Here is a 19,101-nt window from a genome sequence, read left to right as displayed (position 1 = left end):
GATTAGTGATTTAGAAGTAGCTAAAACACTGCCAACTGCGGATGGATGTTAGCCGCTAGCTAGCTAGCCATGGAATTGGGGGTTAAATCACCAAAATGATTCCCGGGCGCGGCCACCGCTGCTGCCCACTGCTCCCCTCACCTCCCAGGGGGTGATCAAGGGTGATGGGTCAAATGCAGAGAATAATCTCGCCACACCTAGTGTGTGTGTGACAATCATTGGTACTTTAACTTTAACTTTAACTTTATGTCTTAAAGCACCTCTTCCTGAGGGCGTTTCAGTGTTATAACTTCACCTTTATCTTTAGTTTTTAGGTTTTTAGGTTTTTAGTGACGTGCGGTCACTGGAGGCAGGTGAGGCGGGGCCTCACCTGCCATCATGGAAAGAAAAAAAAAGTAAAAAAATAAATAAATAATTAAATTGTTATATGTATCCAGTGATTACACTATAAAGTTATTTTCCGTTTAACTTCACCAGTTTTAGATTATTTTTATTCAAAATCGCTGAATTTTCACATTTGCCGTTCAAATACTGAGAAGAGACGGTGCGGTGATCAGCAGCCAGTTGAGGCACGTCACTCAAGTGTGCCTCACCATGGATTGCGGACTCTGCTAACTGCTGGCCTGCTGTGCAGTGAGACCGTATTGCTATATGAATTATATTATACATTTCCATAGTTTAGTTAGCTGAGGTATATAATGTACAGTGTATTTTGTCAACAACTGTATGTGTGTAACGTATTTCTTGTGATGAGCAATCATAAAACTGCTGCGAAGACGCACTGTGTGAGGCTCGCGTAATCCCGCCTCCTGGTGCTGGTTATTGCACCTCCGCCGCAGACTGCACCCCCCGACGGGAGCGCCACACCAACCAAAGCCCACACCCAAACCCTCCACGTGCAAGACCGAATCCATCCAAAAAAAGTCACTTAACAAGAAGCCAAAAAGTGCAAAAACAACAATACTCGTGAACGACTGCAGGGACACAACATTAGGTACACCTGCAGACTGCAGCACGGATTTCATATTTCATTCATTCACAACTCCTCCAACACGAACACCACTGTTCCCGCACTTATAAGTAAAGGTAAGACCATAATAATGTTTTTTTTATTAAATGTGCTTTTTTGTGTGCTACAGTTTGTATGTGTAAAGTTAAAGTTAAGTTAAAGTACCAATGATTGTCACACACACACTAGGTGTAATGAAATTTGTCCTCTGCATTTGACCCATCCCTTGTTCACCCCCTGGGAGGTGAGGGGAGCAGTGGGCAGTAGCGGCGCCGCACCCGGGAATCATTTTTGGTGATTTAACCCCCAATTCCAACCCTTGATGCTGAGTGCCAAGCAGGGAAGAATGCTGGTATGAGCTTTTAAACATAACCCGTTAACTGCTGCCAATCAAATGGTGAATAGGATACTCTTTAGGGTTCATATGTTTGTAAATCTGACTGTGATGAAGTCAGTGCCTCACCAGTCATGAACCTCACCGCACGTCACTGGTCCATTCTCCCTTTTCTGCCTACACACTGTGTCTGCTTGTAATACTCTGTGTGTTTGCGCTGCCGAACATGCTTCTCTGCTCGTAAAACCAGCAATGTCACGACGTGACGACGCGCCGTCATGCCTGTAAAAATATGGCGAATCAGTACTTTTCAAACAGAGTATAGTACAGTTTTTGATTCATTAGTACCGTGATACTATACTAGTACCGGTGTACCGTACAACCCTAGTAGGGAGTGCACAGAAGTAGCATAGCCACCAAGCAACGAGAGGTGATTCAGCACTGTCTACAGGAAGGTACGTAAAAACGAAATGAAAACATACAGAAAGTTGCAGGGAAAATAAACACAAGTCCAAAAGTGTCATGGAGGATCGTGACATGGTGTTCAAGTGTGCCTAATAAAATGGCCAGGGTGTTATGAGTTCATGCCAGTGGATTCCTCGTGGCATTTGTTCAAATGCACATTTGTTTTATGATTTATTTGCCACAGCAATGCTCCGAGGTTCGCAAAGTTCTGGGAGGGGGTTGTGGGGTGGGCGGTGGGTGGGGGGTGGGGGGAGGTGGATAGGGGGGATGATCTTTCAGTGCTCCAGGATAATTACAGGGAGGGAAAAAGCTCGTCAGAGTCAGCGGAGGAACTCACTGGGATTTATTCCACAGTGAAAGGATTCCTTGTCAGCCTTAAATAAATTTTAATTGCAGTAAGCTGCCCCCCCCCCCATGAGTTGGCCACTCTGATTGGATTACAAAAGGGACTGAAGGAGGTCTTGGAGAGCCCAGGGACTCACATTTAATTGGGAAGGATCATGACGTCACCGCACCCCACCTCTTTCCCCTAAATGCCAAAAGTAAAATCTGGTAAAAAGTGGAAGTAAATGAGGACAAAACGTAATCAAGAGACTTTGGAATGCGTCTTTCCGATGCCCTCGGGCCGTGTCACTTGTCAAAGCATGTGGTGGTATTTACGTGTACACTTCCAGCCCTCAACACCTGCCACCTGCGCACATTCCAGCAGACATTTTCTTCTCCCGCTCGGCAACTCAAATATAGTTTCATATGCAAGGGTTCTCCTCTTGGTTTGTGTCATGAAAGAGCGAATGAGCAACACATGTAAAAAATAGTTAGCTAGGCTACAACCGTATTTCTCAAACTGTGGTACGTGTACTACGAGTCCCTCTTCAATTAATTAATTCAAGGCTTCCCAAAATATCCTATTTTTTAAACCATAAGGCACACTTAAAATCCTTCCATTTGCTCAAAACTCGACAGTGCGCGTTATAACCCGGTGCGCCTAATGTACGGAATCATTCTGGTTGTGCTTACCGACCTTGAAGCTATTTTATTTGGTACTTGGTGAAATGATAAGAGATACGTGTAGATTGCAATATGACTCAAGTAAACAACACCAAAACTTTATATGCTCCATATATTGACAAAAGTATTTGGCCACCCATCCAAATGATGAGAATCAGGTGTCCTAATCTCTTGGCCCATAGGTGTATAAAATCAAGCACTTAGGCATGGAGACTGTTTCTACAAACATTTGTGAAATAATTGGACGCTCTCAGGAGCAATTTGTGAAAGAATGGGCCGCTCTCAGGAGCTCAGTGATTTCCAGCGTGGAACTGTCATAGGATGCCACCTGTGCAACACATTTATTTGTGAAATTTCCTTGCTCCTAAATACTCGGGTTTGGAAGTTGCCAGGAGAACGGTACATTTCGGACTGCATTGTGCCGAGTGTGAAATTTTGTGGAGGAGGAATTATGGTCTGGGGTTGGTTTTTAGGAGTTGGGCTTGGCTCTTTAGTTCCAGTGAAAGGAACTTTGAATGCTCCAGGATACCAAAACATGTCAGACAATTCCATGCTCCCAACCTTGTGGGAACAGTTTGGAGCGGGCCCCTTCCTCTTCCAACATGACTGTGCAGCACTGCACAAAGCAAGGTCCATAAAGACATGGATGACAGAGTTTGGTGTGGATGAACTTGACTGGCCTGCACAGAGTCCTGACCTGAACCAGATAGAACACCTTTGGAATGAATTAGAACGGAGACTGAGAGCCAGGCCTTCTCGACCAACATCAGTGTGTGACCTCACCAATGCGCTTTTTGAAGAATGGCCGAAAATTCCTATAAACACACTCCGCAACCTTGTGGACAGCCTTCCCAGAAGAGTTGAAGCTGTAATAGCTGCAAAAGGTGGACCGACATCATATTGAACCCTATGGGTTAGGAATGGGATGGCACTTCAAGTTCATATGTGAGTCAAGGCAGGTGGCCAAATACTTTTGGCAATATAGTGTATATATTAATATTTTATTTAGAATATATATATATTAATAACATGTATTTATTGATTATTTTTTTACTTTCAATGCTTAAATCTCAGGATCAATGTTGGATCTATGCGTCGATATGATTTTTTTTCTTTTCTTCAGGTTTTATGCCAACACGACGAAAGTGACAGCGGTGCAAGTTAATTATTCAAATTAAGCCGCGTTTTTCACTTTCATAACATTTTTTAAATTTGCAGTTGTACTCACCAAAAAACTGTAATCGAAAAGTATGTTTTGAAATAGAGCCCTTGCAGCCATAATTGATATGTCAGCTAATTCTTATAAGAAAAAATCATCTTCACTATGTCTGAGTGTGCGACCGATACAAGTAAGAAAAAGAAAAGTCACCGTGGCAATCTTCCAGATGGCGCACGGATGACGGGAAGGATCAGAGATGAATCCTCCTGGACTTCATGCGGGAACAGATGAAGAGGTGCACCCTGTATGCCTGGGACTGTCTGCATGAGGGCGCCCTGGAAAAGTGGGAGCAAAAGTACAAGTTTAAAATAAGCACCAGACAGGTGTCAGAAGTCTTTTAGGTCAGAAAGATCTGTCCACGGCGTTCTAAACTTTCCCTAGGAAAATTACAGAAGGGAACTTTGTGGGCGGACAGGGAGGAAGATTGAGATGGATGGACTCCGTGTCTTCTTCGTCTTCTCGCATACTTTAGAGAAAACGCAAGGCCGGGCCGGGCAGTTTACTCTAAAAATAAAACAATTTGCAACTTTTGAAGAAACCATTAAATACAATTGACAGAGATGATTGAAAACTAGTTTCCCTTTTATCTGATCAGAAAGTAGGAGTTTGAAAGGAGACAACTAAACATGGAGACATGGCACGGACACACGCTGCATCTTACTCTTAGCAAAATTTGACATTTTATAAATTGCACTTTGTCGGGAAAAAAATTTAACAAAAAATTAAATCAAGAGCGTCCTCTGGTAGGCAGAACGTCGGTCTCAAATAAAACACTTCTGTAAACAAAAATGTATCATTGCATATTATATGTAAATAAACAAACTCCAAAATTGGGAGTGTTCCCCAGATGCAGAAAGCCGAGGGGTCAACGTGCAGGTGAAAAGGTATTTTATCCGAGGCTCGAATAAAAAAAAAGACGAGTACCGCTGGGGAGGCCGTGCAAAACAAACAGAAAGCTGGACGACAGCAAAAACTTACGAGAAGTGTGGAACAGCTGGCGTAAAGATATCTGTCCATCAACAATCAAGACCAAGAATGGTGGCCAAGACTCGACTTAAAAAGTCCTAATTGCTGACACAAAAGCAGCGCTCAACGGTGTGAGGAAACACAAAAACTGAAGTGCCATCACAATAAACGCACAGGGCAGGAACTAAAGCACTAAACACGGGAAAACACTAACAAACTCCAAACAAAGCACAACCTGGTTGTGACAGTGCAAATGTACAATTTCTGTCTTGAGTAAAATAGTTCTGTAAACAAAAACGTAGCATTGCACATCGTATGCAAATTAAATACATTCTAACTTTCAGATGAATGAAGAGCGAACGCTCACATTTTGTCTTGAATAAAACATTTATGGAAACAAAAATGGACCATTGCACACTACATGCAAATCACGACAAACTATGACATTGAGATGAATAAAATGCAAATTTACATCTTCTGTCTTGAAAAAAATAGTTCCGTAAACAAAAATGTAATATTGTGTGCCAATACATAATACACTCCAACATTGAGATTAATATTAAAAAGTGTAAACTTTAATATTCAATCTTAAGTAAAACACTTCTGTAAACAAAATTGTAGCATTGCACGTTGTAGGCAAATCAATAATTAGCTTTGACATTGAGATCAATAAAACGGAAATTGACATCTTCTGTCTTGAAGAAAACACTTCTGTAAACAAAACTGTATTATTGCACATTGTATGCAAATAAATACACTCCAACATTGAGGTTAATGAAGAGCAAACTTAAATATCCTATCGTGAATAAAACAATTCCGTAAACAAAAATATAATATTGCACATTGTATGCAAATCGATGGTAAACTCTGACATTGAGATGAATAAAATGCAAATTTACATCTTCTGTCTTGAATAAAACACTTCTGTTAACAAAACTGTATTATTGCACATTGTACACAAATAAATACACTCCAACATTGAGGTTAATAAAGAGCAAACTTAAATATCCTATTGTGAATAAAATTATTCTGTAAACGAAAATGTAATATTGCTATATCTTCTGTCTTGAATAAAACACTTCCGTACACAAAACTGTATTATTGCACATTGTATGCAAATAAATACACTCCAACATTGAGGTTAATAAAGAGCAAACTTAAATATCCGATTGTGAATAAAACAATTCCGTAAACATAAATGTAATATTGCACATTGTATGCAAATCGATGGTAAACTCTGACATTGAGATTAATAAAATGCAAATTTACATCTTCTGTCTTGACCAAAATAGTTCTGTAAACAAAAAAATAGCATCACACATTGTTTGCAAATCAATAGTAAACTGTGACTTTGAGGTTTAATAAAGTGTAAACTTTAATATTCTATCTTGAATAAAACACTTCTGTAAACACAAAATGCACAGTGTATGCAAATTAATAATAAACTCCGACATTAAACAATAAACATGACATTTATATCTTCTGGCTGACATCTTTTCAGCGGAGCACTTGGGCCAATGTCATGATGGAAACGTAATCTTTTTTTTGGGCACCAAGATCCATATTTGGACTGAAAAGAGAGAGTAGGAGAGACCTTCCAGCAATGATCTCGCACGTTCCCCGCAGGGTGAAAGCTCATCTAAATCTGAAGTCCTTTTTCTGTCCTGAACTAAGACTCCCTGTTTGTCCTTGGACTGTGCAGTGGACAGAAAGACAGATTGAATTGAGTAAGACAAACTGCCACCTCTGGGGGTCAAACTACCATGATCTGAGGACTAAATGGCCCCTGAGGCAACAGTGCTAGTCTGATTGATCTGAAGTCTTCTGAAGACTCGGCAGTTTACCACCACAGACCCGTCATTCTGCACAGGGCCTGCAGGGTCACAACCTGCCTCCTCGGGGAAGGTGTTCAGGTCTCGGGGAAGACCCAGGACCAGTGGAGAGACTATGTCTCTCAGCTAGTCTGGGAACGCCTCGGGATCCCCCGGGAGGAGCTGAACAAGAGAAAATTTGAGCTTCTCTGCTTAAGCTGCTGCCCCCGCAACCTGACCTCGGATTAGCGGAAGAAAATGGATGGATGGTCTTAAATCAGCCCCTTCAAGGACCCATAAGATCCAGATCACTGAAATGTCACGAACACCTTTCCTTCATCTATTTTTTTCTTCTGAAAATGAATCCAGCAGTCATAAGGCGCATTGCAGGGGTTATATTATGATTTGTTTTAAACTATATTTAAAATACCTTTTTTGTGGTCTACATAACATGTTGTGGTGGTTCTTTGGTCAAAATGTTGCACGGATGATGTTTTACAGATCATCTTCAAGTCGCTTTCTAACAGTCGCTTCAGGATGCGTCGTTTTGTGGGCGGTCTTATTTAGGTGGCTCACCTTCGACAGCGTCTTCTCCCCGTCATCTTTGTTGTAGCGGTGTAGCGTGCAAGGACGGGGGTGGAAGAAGTGTCAAAAGATGGAGCTAACTGTTTTAATGACATTCAGACTTTACTTCACTCAATAATGGAGCAGCATCTCTCACTAGTGTAACATCGACGCCGGAAATGTGTCCCGTGACGGCAGACAGACAGACAGACAGACATATAGATATCCTCCATTATTAAATAACTGGCCAAAGATCCATTTTTGTTTTTCAGCGTCAACATCCTGGCCATGTCCATCTCACGTGGATCTTCTTACAAAGTTGTTCTCCAGGACACTGCTAGCATGATCCCCAGCAGCTGCAACCACAGGATCAACTCATAGCTCACTGGGCTGTCACTGGGGGGGCACGGGGGGGAACTTGACATCTTCACTGACACTGAGCATGTGCAGGTAGACAGCTGGATCGCACCCACTGATACTTGACACCACTTCTGCCATGTGGAATGTACTTTTACAGCAAGATAGTGCTTATTCAACTTTTTAAACTTCCAATACGATACCGATATTGGAGCTTTGAGTATTGTCAAACACAGATATTAATCTGAAACAATACCAATATTGGAGCCTTGAGTATTGTCAAACACAGATATTAATCTGATACGATACCGATATTGGAGTTTTGAGTATTGTCAAACACCGGTATTAATTGAATACAATACCGATATTGGAGTTTTGAGTATTGCCAAACACTGGTATTAATTCGAAACAATACCGATATTGGAGTTTTGAGTATTGTCAAACACAGATATTAATCTGAAACAATACCGATATTGGAGCCTTGAGTATTGTCGGACACAGATATGAATACGATACAATACCGATATTGGAGTTTTGAACATTGTCAAACACAGACATTAATCCGATACAATACCGATATTGGAGACTTGAGTATTGTCAAACACAGATATTAATCCGATACAATACCAATATTGGAGACTCCATCGAGAGGAGCCTGATGAGGTGGTTCGGGCATCTGGTCAGGATGCCACCCGATCGCCTCCCTCGGGAGGTGTTTAGGGCACGTCCGACCGGTAGGAGGCCACGGGGAAGACCCAGGACACGTTGGGAAGACTATGTCTCCCGGCTGGCCTGGGAACGCCTCGGGATCCCCCGGGAGGAGCTTGACGAAGTGGCTGGGGAGAGGGAAGTCTGCGCTTCCCTGCTTAGGCTGCTGCCCCCGCGACCTGACCTCGGATAAGCGGAAGAAGATGGATGGATGGATGGACAATACCGATATTGGAGTTTTGAGTATTGTCAAACACAGATATTAATCCGATACAATACCAATATTGGAGACTTGAGTATTTTCAAACACAGATATTAATACTATACAATACCGATATTGGAGTTTTGAACATTGTCAAACACAGATATTAATCCGATACAATACCAATATTGGAGACTTGAGTATTGTCAAACACAGATATTAGTACGATACAATACCAATATTGGAATTTTGAGTATTGTCAAACACATATATTAATCCGATACAATACCAAAATTGGACACTTGAGTATTTTGAAACAGAGATATCAATACAATACAATACCGATATTGGAGTTTTGAGTATTGTCAAACACAGATATTAATCCGATACAATACCAATATTGGAGACTTGAGTATTGTCAAACACAGATATTAATACGACACAATACCGATATTGGAGTTTTGAGTGTTGTCAAACCCAGATATTAATCCGATACGATACCAATATTAGAGCCTTGAGTATTGTCAAACACAGATATTAATCCGATACGATACCAATATTGGAGCCTTGAGTATTGTCAAACACAGATATTAATCCAATTTGATACCAATATTGGAGTTTTGAGTATTGTCAAACAGATTAATTCGAAACAATACTGATATTGGAGCCTTGAGTATTGTCAAACACCGATATTAATCCGATGCAATATCGATATAGGAGTTTTGAGTATTCTCAACACCGATACTAATCGGATACAATACCGATATTATATTATGTAGAATGTCTACTACAAAAATTTGGCTGGGGGGCTGAGGGCCGACTGCATGCAAAATAACTATACATATGTACATCTATTCTATACAAATGTATGTGTACATATTATAATAATATTATATAAATTATAGTTAACACTGGATATTTAAATGTGAAAGTTCAACCTCTACCTTGTTTACTTCCCTGAAGACCTCCCTAAAGTTTTGTAATCACTCAGAAATATCAAGCAGCTAATATGAGCCAAACCTGGATAAGTGTGGATATAGTGTTTTGTATTTTTCCCATCATGCATTGCAGGTGATTTAAATAGGTGTAATTTTGAATTATGTGTTGTGATTGGATCTTTGTTTTATAATATCCAGAGAGTTGATTGAGCAGGTTGCGTCATGTATGACCATGTTTTTTGACTTTCTGTGCTGGTTACATTTCTTCAGCGCCATGATTAGGGAAGGTTGTTTGGATTAGGCCATATAAGTAATTGCTGTGCAGTGTTTGTGTGAAACTCCAAATCATTGTCACTGACCAGAATTGCTCATGTTGTCCACTCCTGGTGACCAAATGGCAACTGACAGTCCGTCAGATATTTAAATTTACTATACAAACGTATTTAACCAAGGGTCACATAAATAAAACTCCAAAGTATGTGGGAGCCAATTTGATATATTTTTTTTATTTTGTAAAAAAAAAAAAAAGCTAACAAAAAAAACACACATTACATATATATTTAAAGATAACAGTGTCAGTTTGTGACAAAGTGTACTATTTTTTACCATAGGGTGTCCAAAGTGTGGCCAGGGGGCCATTTGTGGACCTCAGCTCGAGTTATGTTGGTTTGTAACATATTGTCATAAAAAACAACAGTAAGAATGTGAGAAAAAGAGCAAAAAGGCATAATATAATGACAAAAAGCTGAAATGTTTATACTAAAAACTATTAATAATACTATTTGTTATTTATAGCACAGTGTTGATAAATCATTTTGTCTGTAGCATTTTTTTTTTTACAAAATCAAAAAACATCAAAATACCTCCCATATACTTATCCCTGAGTCAAGTTTTGAAGTGAAGTGAATTATATTTTATATAGCACTTTTTCTCTAGTGACTCAAAGCACTTTACATAGTGAAACCCAATATCTAAATTGCATTTAAAGCAGTGTGGGTGACACTGGGAGCAGGAGGGTAAAGTGTCTTGCCCAAGGACACAACGGCAGTGAATAGGATGGCGGAACCTGGGATCGAACCTGGAACCCTCAAGTTGCTGGCACGGCCACTCTACCAACCGAGCTATACTACCCACAGCTTTTGGCTCTTTTTCCTACATTTTTACTTTTGTTTTTTTTCTGGCAACATGTTGCGGGCGGCGAATGGCCCCCGGGCCACACTTTGGACACCCTTGATTTAAAGTAGCAGCAGAGTGAAAAAGCAAGTTGCCTCTATAGCGAAGATATTATCATATATATATGATTTACTGCGATGAGGTGGCGACTTGTCCAGGGTGTACCCTGTCTACCGCCCAAATGCAGCTGAGATAAGCTCCAGCGCCCCCTGTGACCTTAAAAGGGACAAGCGGTAAAAAATGGATGGATGGATGGATCTGATTTATGACACCAAAATACTTCCAAAGTTTGCAGATAAATAGATATAATCGAAATATAATCAATCTCACGGAGATTCCCGAGCCATTTTGAATGTTAATGAGGAAGCCAGTGACGTGAGCCGCGCTCGGAACTACAGATCCCTTCCCCATCAACAACAATCCTGATCAAGCAGACTTTGTGAGAGCCAACAACAATTACTTTGGGAAAAAATATGATCCAGAACCTTATATTTTTGAGCCCGAACACAAAGAGGATGAGCATTAAGATTTAGAAGCCGAGTGCTAAACGTAGCACTATAGCATCCCCAGCATTGCTAGGTGCTAAACAAACTAACCATATTAAAACATAATAAAACAGACACTCACTGTTATATTTCCACCCTCGCTGGGATGCCAGCTGACGGGATGCTCACATAATTCTGTTTAGATGAAGATTCAATCGCAATCCTCATGAGGGTTAACAGAAAGTTCCTGCAACAAGCGTCTTTTTGAGTCTTTTTCGTCATCTCGGGGTACGTGAAAGTGGACCAACCTGTCGGTCCATGGCCACATTTGCCTACTACCAGGTGACAGATGCATGAATTGTAATCTAGAATGTACTTTTAGCAAGTTTGAGACAAAGCAGAAGCAGCCGCTGGCTCAGTGTGTCAACAATAGCTAGCATCAGCTCACTGCTACCAATGCATCGCTAAAATAGGCCGTCTGCGTTAGCGCTTATAATAACAATATCACTCATATTTGGTTAATTTTCAGGTTATGACATGTAAATGGAGATTTGTTGGCCCTTTCTGGATGAGAGGACCCTCCATCTGTTGACTCAATTGTTAGCTATTTATTTACGATTTTGAATTCATGAATAAAGCCAAGCATACAGTATGTGTTCGTGTCTTACATAATTGTGAATGATAAACAGCACATCTCTCTCACATGTTTGCGTATTTCTAGTATGACTGATCTAATAATATGGTCAGATTGCAGAAAGGTTACTCCATTGGTGTAGAATCTACGGAATTAGCCGAAGATATTCAGAGCGGAATATTCAAGATGGCCGACTGAATTTGTGGCATATTGTGATCTTTCGATGGTATTTTCACATACTTTGCGGATTGTAAATACAAAATCCAAAACCAGTGAAGTTGGCACGTTGTGTAAATGGTAAATAAAAACAGAATACAATGCAAATCGTTTTCAACTTATATTCAATGAATAGACCGCAAAGACAAGATATTTAATGTTCCAACTGGTAAACTTTGTTATTTGTGTGCAAATATTAGCTCATTTGGAATTTAATGCCTACAACATGTTTCAAAAAAGCTGGCACAAATGGCAAAAAAGATTGAGAACGTTGAGGAATGCTCATCAAACACTTATCTGGAACATCCCACAGGTGAACAGGCTAATTGGGAACAGGTGGGTGCCATGATTGGGTATAAAAGCAGCTTCCATGAAATGCTCAGTCATTCACAAACAAGGATGGGGTGAGGGTCACCAATACATCCCCATACCATCACAGAAGCAGGCTTTTGAACTTTGCGCCTCGAACAATCCAGATGGTTCTTATCCTCTTTGTTCCGAAGGACACGACGTCCACAGTTTCCAAAAAAAATTGAAATGTGGACTCGTCAGACCGCAGAACACTTTTCCACTTTGCATCAGTCCATCTTAGATGAGCTCTGGCCCAGTGAAGCCGGCGGCGTTTCTGGGTGTTGTTGATATATGGCTTCCGCTTTGCATAGTAGAGTTTTAACTTGCACTTACAGATGTAGCGACCAACTGTAGTTACTGACAGTGGTTTTCTGAAGTGTTCCTGAGCCCATGTGGTGATATCCTTACACACTGATGTCGCTTTTTGATGCGATGTTGGTTTTCAGCCTTGCTGCTTACGTGCAGTGATTTCTCCAGATTCTCTGAACCTTTTGATGATATTACGGACCGTAGAAGGTGAAATCCCTAAATTCCTTAAAATAGCTGGTTGATAAATGTTGTTCTTAAACTGTTCGACAATTTGTTCACGCATTTGTTGACAAAGTGATGACCCTCGCCCCATCCTTGTTTGTGAATGACTGAGCATTTCATGGAAGCTGCTTTTATACACATTCATGCCACCCACCTGTTCCCAATTAGCCTGTTCACCTGTGGGATGTTCCAAATGAGTGTTTGATGAGCATTCCTCAACTTTCTCAGTCTTTTTTGCCACTTGTGCCAGCTTTTTTGAAACATGTTGCAGGCATCAAATACCAAATGAGCTAATATTTGCATAAAATAACAAAATTTTCCAGTTCGAACATTAAGTATCTTGTCTTTGCAGTCTATTCAATTGAATATAAGTTGAAAAGGATTTGCAAATCATTGTATTTTTATTTACCTTTTACACAACGTGACAACTTCACTGGTTTTGGGGTTTGTAGAAGTAAAGAGCAACCTTGTGTGCTTATTGGGGGACATTTAGATGCTAACTGGCTGTCCAACTTTGCACAAGTCTTAAATGTAATCATCCGATTTTGTTTTTTTGTTTGTTTTTTTCCGAGATCAATATCAGATTCAAGCACGACAAAAATAGTGATTTATTTTATACGGTGACACATATTGATATCGCTTGATATGATTATGTTCCTCTATAGAGGATTGTTTCCTTACAACAGGACATGGCCACCTAGTGGCCCGGCATGCACACTGCAGGTTCACGTGTCAGGTGGTTAGCGGATGATTACGGAGCAAACGTAAACCCTCAAATCAGTCCGTGTCTGTCACTTCCTGTCTTCATCCGGCGTACAATAAGACCAAAATAAAAGCCTCTCCGTGTCCCGAGGCAAATTCTTTCCTGAACAAAAGCAGCTTGTTCCGTGAGAGGCACAATTAAAGATTATACTCCTGCTTTATAGGCTCCTCCAAATGACTCAAGAGATGACGATTTAGCAGCTGCTTAAATGGTCCACCATTGTCACGAAACCTCTCTCACACGCACACGCACACGCACACGCACACGCACACCTTTGCTAGGACTGGATACAGTTCTGGTCAACTGGCTGTTGGGACAAATGAAGGCACCATGGTCCTGAGACAAGAGTGATTGGCTAATAAGTGGAACACGTGACTTTGTCCCACTTTCCATCACGTATGCGCCTTCAAAGCGGGGAAATATGGCATTTATTGACGGTGCCGTAACTCAGCTCTGCTCTGAAGACGCTCAGGTTTCATTGGACGGGGCAAGGAGAATCAAAACCAGATGGCTGAGCTTTCTCTCCAAGCCTGCTGCAGGTTCCTGACAGTTCCTTCCTGACACTAAAAACTTTTTCCAGTGAAAAATCAAAGCATGCAAGCGCCATTTTGATATTTTTTATTCTCATAACCAATACAATGTATAGTGTTTATAACCTTTAGAGCTCCTCTCAAGTTTGGTCCCGGGGACCAGGAAGGGTCTCAGTCATAACATGTTTTTCTTTTTTCTTATTCAAAGCTTGAATCAGATCTTTTTTTTTTTTTGGAATGTTTGTGCCCTTTTTCTCTAATCCCTTTTTTCGTGACAAAAACACAACATATGCAATATTTGACCCAACGTGGAATATTTGATGTGAAGCAATTGGAACCTTGGGTCAATATTTCAGAACAAAATAGATATTAATTTCATTATTGTTTTTTGAGCAATGAAACCCAACTAAAAATCCCCACTCATAAAAGTATCAAAACATTTTTTTTAAACTTTCAACACTTAAGTGTTTAGATCAGGGGTCCCCAAACTTTTTGACTCGCATTGGGTTAAAAAAAAAAACATTAAAAAATAATATATATATATATATATATATATATATATATATATATATATATATATATATATATATATATGTACAGCCCGGCCCCCGACCAAACTTTATATATATATATATATATATATATATATATATATATATATATATATATATATATATATATATATATATATATATATATATTCTTTGCGCATTAATTGACTGAAAGAGCGCACACTTGCCGATGATGATGTCACTGTCAGGCTTGTCCCTGACAGTTTGGTATTGTTTTAGTTATTCCTGTTTGTCTTCATTTCCTGTCAGCGCTTTTATTTTGGTTATCTCCTGCTTTTCTCCCTGAGTGCTGTTTTCCCCTCAGCTGCGGCTGATTGGCACCTGACCACACCTGGTGTCAATCAGCCGGCTGCTATTTAAACCTGCTTTGTCCTCCAGTCAGGGCTGGAGTATTGTCGATGTCATTGTAATACTTGTCTACTACTTGTCGTTGTTTGCGGTAAGCTGTTCCTGTTTGATAGTTCCTAATAGCTATTTACAGTTTGCTGTCTCCTAGCTCTTTTGTTTCGTGTTTTCCTGTTAGCTAGATCTTGTTAGCCATTAGCTGTTTCCAGTTTTTCTGTTTGCTTGTTCTTGTTTTCAGTTTGGCTATTCCTAGTTCCTGGTTTGTGTTTTACATTTATTTTAGACATTCAATTATGTTTTCCTGCACCAATCCTGCCTTCTCTACATCTTGGGGTTCGTCACCAACATTCTGTGACAGAATACTCCAGCCTAACACGAACCCTGCAGAGATTACGATGGCGGAGAGGCTTGACAGGATTCTTGTGATGATGGCTAAATTGAAGAATAGTTCGGCCTCATTTCAAGCCCTCTCCCACCCGTCCCTTTCGTCTGTGGGCCTATCTGGGGACCTCTGGGATCCGTCCCTTGAGGGGGGGTGCTATGAGTAGCTGTGCAGCTGGGGAGGCACAGCTACTCCTCACCCCTGTGGGTCTGCAACAGACGCCACCATGCAGTCCGGTGGGCCAGCAGACGCCGCCACCATGCAGTCCGGTGGGCCAGGTTACACACTGAGAAGTGTAGAGGGAAGCACGTTACAGCAGGAAGTAAGCCCTTAATAATAAGAAAATAAGTAGATTAATACGAGTTAGAGAGAGGATAATTCAACTGTTGGTGTTGATACCAAAGGTGGTATATGATTGTTACTCTATATTTTTATTTTCTCAAAATCATTTAGTCTTGTTTACAAATTCAGATAATAGTTCCCTGGACTCAGGAGGACTAAAACGTTTAAACAAGTAGTAGAGTTTGTTTTTGTTTACTTATTGTGTACTAATGACTTTGTTTTGATCCAACTTGATCATATTTAATGAAAGGAATAAATAAGTAGTTTAAATATTGTGTTGATATTGATAAACTGTCAATTGTATTCACCATCAATACATTGAAACATGTACAGTTGATACAAGTGATCCATAGTGGTATCAGTCCATCTCACTCCCGGATGATCGATATCAGAATCGGCATCATAAAACCCTGATCGGATTGTTCCTATTACTACAAAACCTAAAAGCAGTGAAGTTGGCACGTTGTGTACCGGTAAATGGTAAATAAAAACAGAATACAATGATTTGCAAATCCTTTTCAACTTATATTCAATTGAATAGACTGAAATGCTAAGTCATTCACAAACAAGGATGGGGTGAGGGTCACTACTTTGTGAACAAATGCCTGAGCAAATTGTTTAAGAACAACATTTCTCAACCAGCTATTGCAAGGAATTTAGGGATTTCACCATCTACGGTCCGTAATATCATCAAAAGGTTCAGAGAATCTGGAGAAATCACTGCACGTAAGCAGCAATGCCTGTGACCTTCGATCCCTCAGGCGGTACTGCATCAAAAAGCGACATCAGTGTGGAAAGGATATCACCACACGGGTTTAGGAACACTTCAGAAAACCACTGTCAGTAACTACAGTTGGTCGCTACATCTGTAAGTGCAAGTTAAAACTCTACTATGCAAAGCCAAAGGCATTTATCAACAACACCCAGAAACACTTCGCTGGGCCCGACTTCATCTAAGATGGACTGATGCAAAGTGCAAAAGTGTTCTGACGAGTCTACATTTCAAATTGTTTTTGGAAACTGTGGACGTTGATTTTGTAATAATATTAATAATAATACACTTTGCCACCTATTACACAATTATGGTATGCCTGTTGATTTTCTTAGAATATTCAAAACTTCTAAAAAATACTGCATGGGGTTGTTTTTAGGCGGTAAATATAAAAATGGACTCCAAATCTTTTGGACACCGCTGCAGTCGGCTTTTCATGCCAAGATGGACACTTCGGCACCATTCCCCCAAATGCTCATTTTCCATATTAACATTGGTTGTGTATAGACATTGGCAACATTTAAAAGCGGATTAAAAAGATAAAAATAAAAAAATAAAAAAGATGAAAATGTTTTAAAAATCTATTTTGAGTTCAATTTGATGGCTTTGTACTAAAACAAATTTGCAACAAATTAGTTGCTCAATAATGTATTTATCTTAGTGCAAAATAGATTCAAGACTAGCACAAATGCTAACATGTATATAAATCATCATGTTCCTATCAGTGGCGGAACAGGATGGGGCTTGAAATACATTTCTATGCAAAGCGCCCTGTCATTGATGAATATATTTTTTTTTTTTTTACATTCTCGTCCTTCTGGTACTGGGGCGTGTCATGCTGACTCAGGCCCATCCCGACAGTGCCGGAGTCAGGAATGTTTACCAGGCTGGGGCACAGATCAGCGCGCACACGCCGGCCAAATACGCCGCCCTGTAGGTGTGAAGTGGGCGCAGGCACGGCACCGTTGGCCCCGAGTGGAAACACACCTCCTCTAAAAGGGATGCAAGGAAAGAGGAGGGCTCGCGCCAAAAGGGTTTTCCGCAAAGCAAACACTGGTTAGCCTCGAAAATGTAGTGTGGGGAGTGACCGCAGTCGCTTCTAGAAAATAGCCATGTCTGCCTCAGGGTGAAGCAATGTAGTGTGTGTGAGTGCGTGTGCGTGTGTGTGTGTGTGTGTGTGTGTGTGTGTGTGTGTGTGTGTGTTCTTGTATTTCTACCCTTCTTGAGACATCAACAAGGAACAGTACCTTCCATATGAGGAGGTGTGAACAAATTAGGACATGAATCATGGTCCCAATACGGAAAACCATTGCATCTATTAGAGAATGTCTAATTTGACCCCTGGTGGTGAAATCAATCAAATAGACTGTGTGGCGGTTTTAAAAGTGCTCCCCCTCTGGTCAACATATGAAATAACAAGTGTGTGTAAAAATTTGAAGTGCTACCCCTCTGGTCAACATATGAAATAACAAGTGTGTGTAAAAATTTGAAGAGCTCCTCCTCTGGTCAACATATATAATAACAAGTGTGTTAGAAATTGAAATGTGCACCCTTTGGCCAAAATTAATTAAAAAAAATAAAATATTTATAGAGACATATTGAAATAACTTGAAGTAAATAATGAAGATTAAAAACTGATTACAAACAATAACTTCAACAAAAAAACAAAAACTAAAAGTTTACCTTTTTTATATTTATCAATGTTGTAAATACAAATCTCTATATATCTAGAAAGGGTGGTCCTAAGAGGTAGGTATTTTTCGGTGGTCTTAAGAAGGTAACAAATACAAGCGTGTGTGTGTGTGTGTGTGTGTGTGTGTGTGCGTGGGTGTGTGTGTATGTGTGTGTGTGTGTGTGTGTATGTGTGTATGTGTGTGTGTGTTTGTGTGTGTGTGTGTGTGTGTGAAAAAGTGTTTAATCCAGGGGTGTCCAAACCTTTTCCACTGAAAAATCAAAGGATGTGGAACCATTTTGATATGTTTCAACATTAAAACCAATACAATATATTGATTTGTTTTAACCTTTAGGGCTCCCCTAGGAGGGTTACCATGAATAGATTAATCGTCATGGACCCCGACTTAAACAAGTTGAACTTAATCGGGTGTTACCATTTAGTGGTCAATTGTACGGAATATGGACTGTACTGTGCAATCTACTAATAAAAGTTTCAATCAATCAATAAATCAAACCCCTCACATTTGGTAAATGTTAAACATCCTGTGGACCAGAAAAGTTCGCAGTCATAAAGGTTTTAATTTTTTTTTAAATTATACTTTTGATGCTTAAGTCTGGAGATCAACTTCAGCTCTCTTTGTCGACGAAAGTTCGACTTCCTTTCAAATTTAATTTCATGCCCTTTTTGTCAAAGAAAACCCAGTTTTTTATGGCAGAAGCACAACATGTTCAATATTTCAAAGTGGAATA

This window comes from Nerophis lumbriciformis, linkage group LG24 (genome assembly GCF_033978685.3).
Source record: "Nerophis lumbriciformis linkage group LG24, RoL_Nlum_v2.1, whole genome shotgun sequence".
Classification (NCBI taxonomy): domain Eukaryota; kingdom Metazoa; phylum Chordata; class Actinopteri; order Syngnathiformes; family Syngnathidae; genus Nerophis; species Nerophis lumbriciformis.
Note: the sequence above shows the minus strand (reverse complement) of the source record.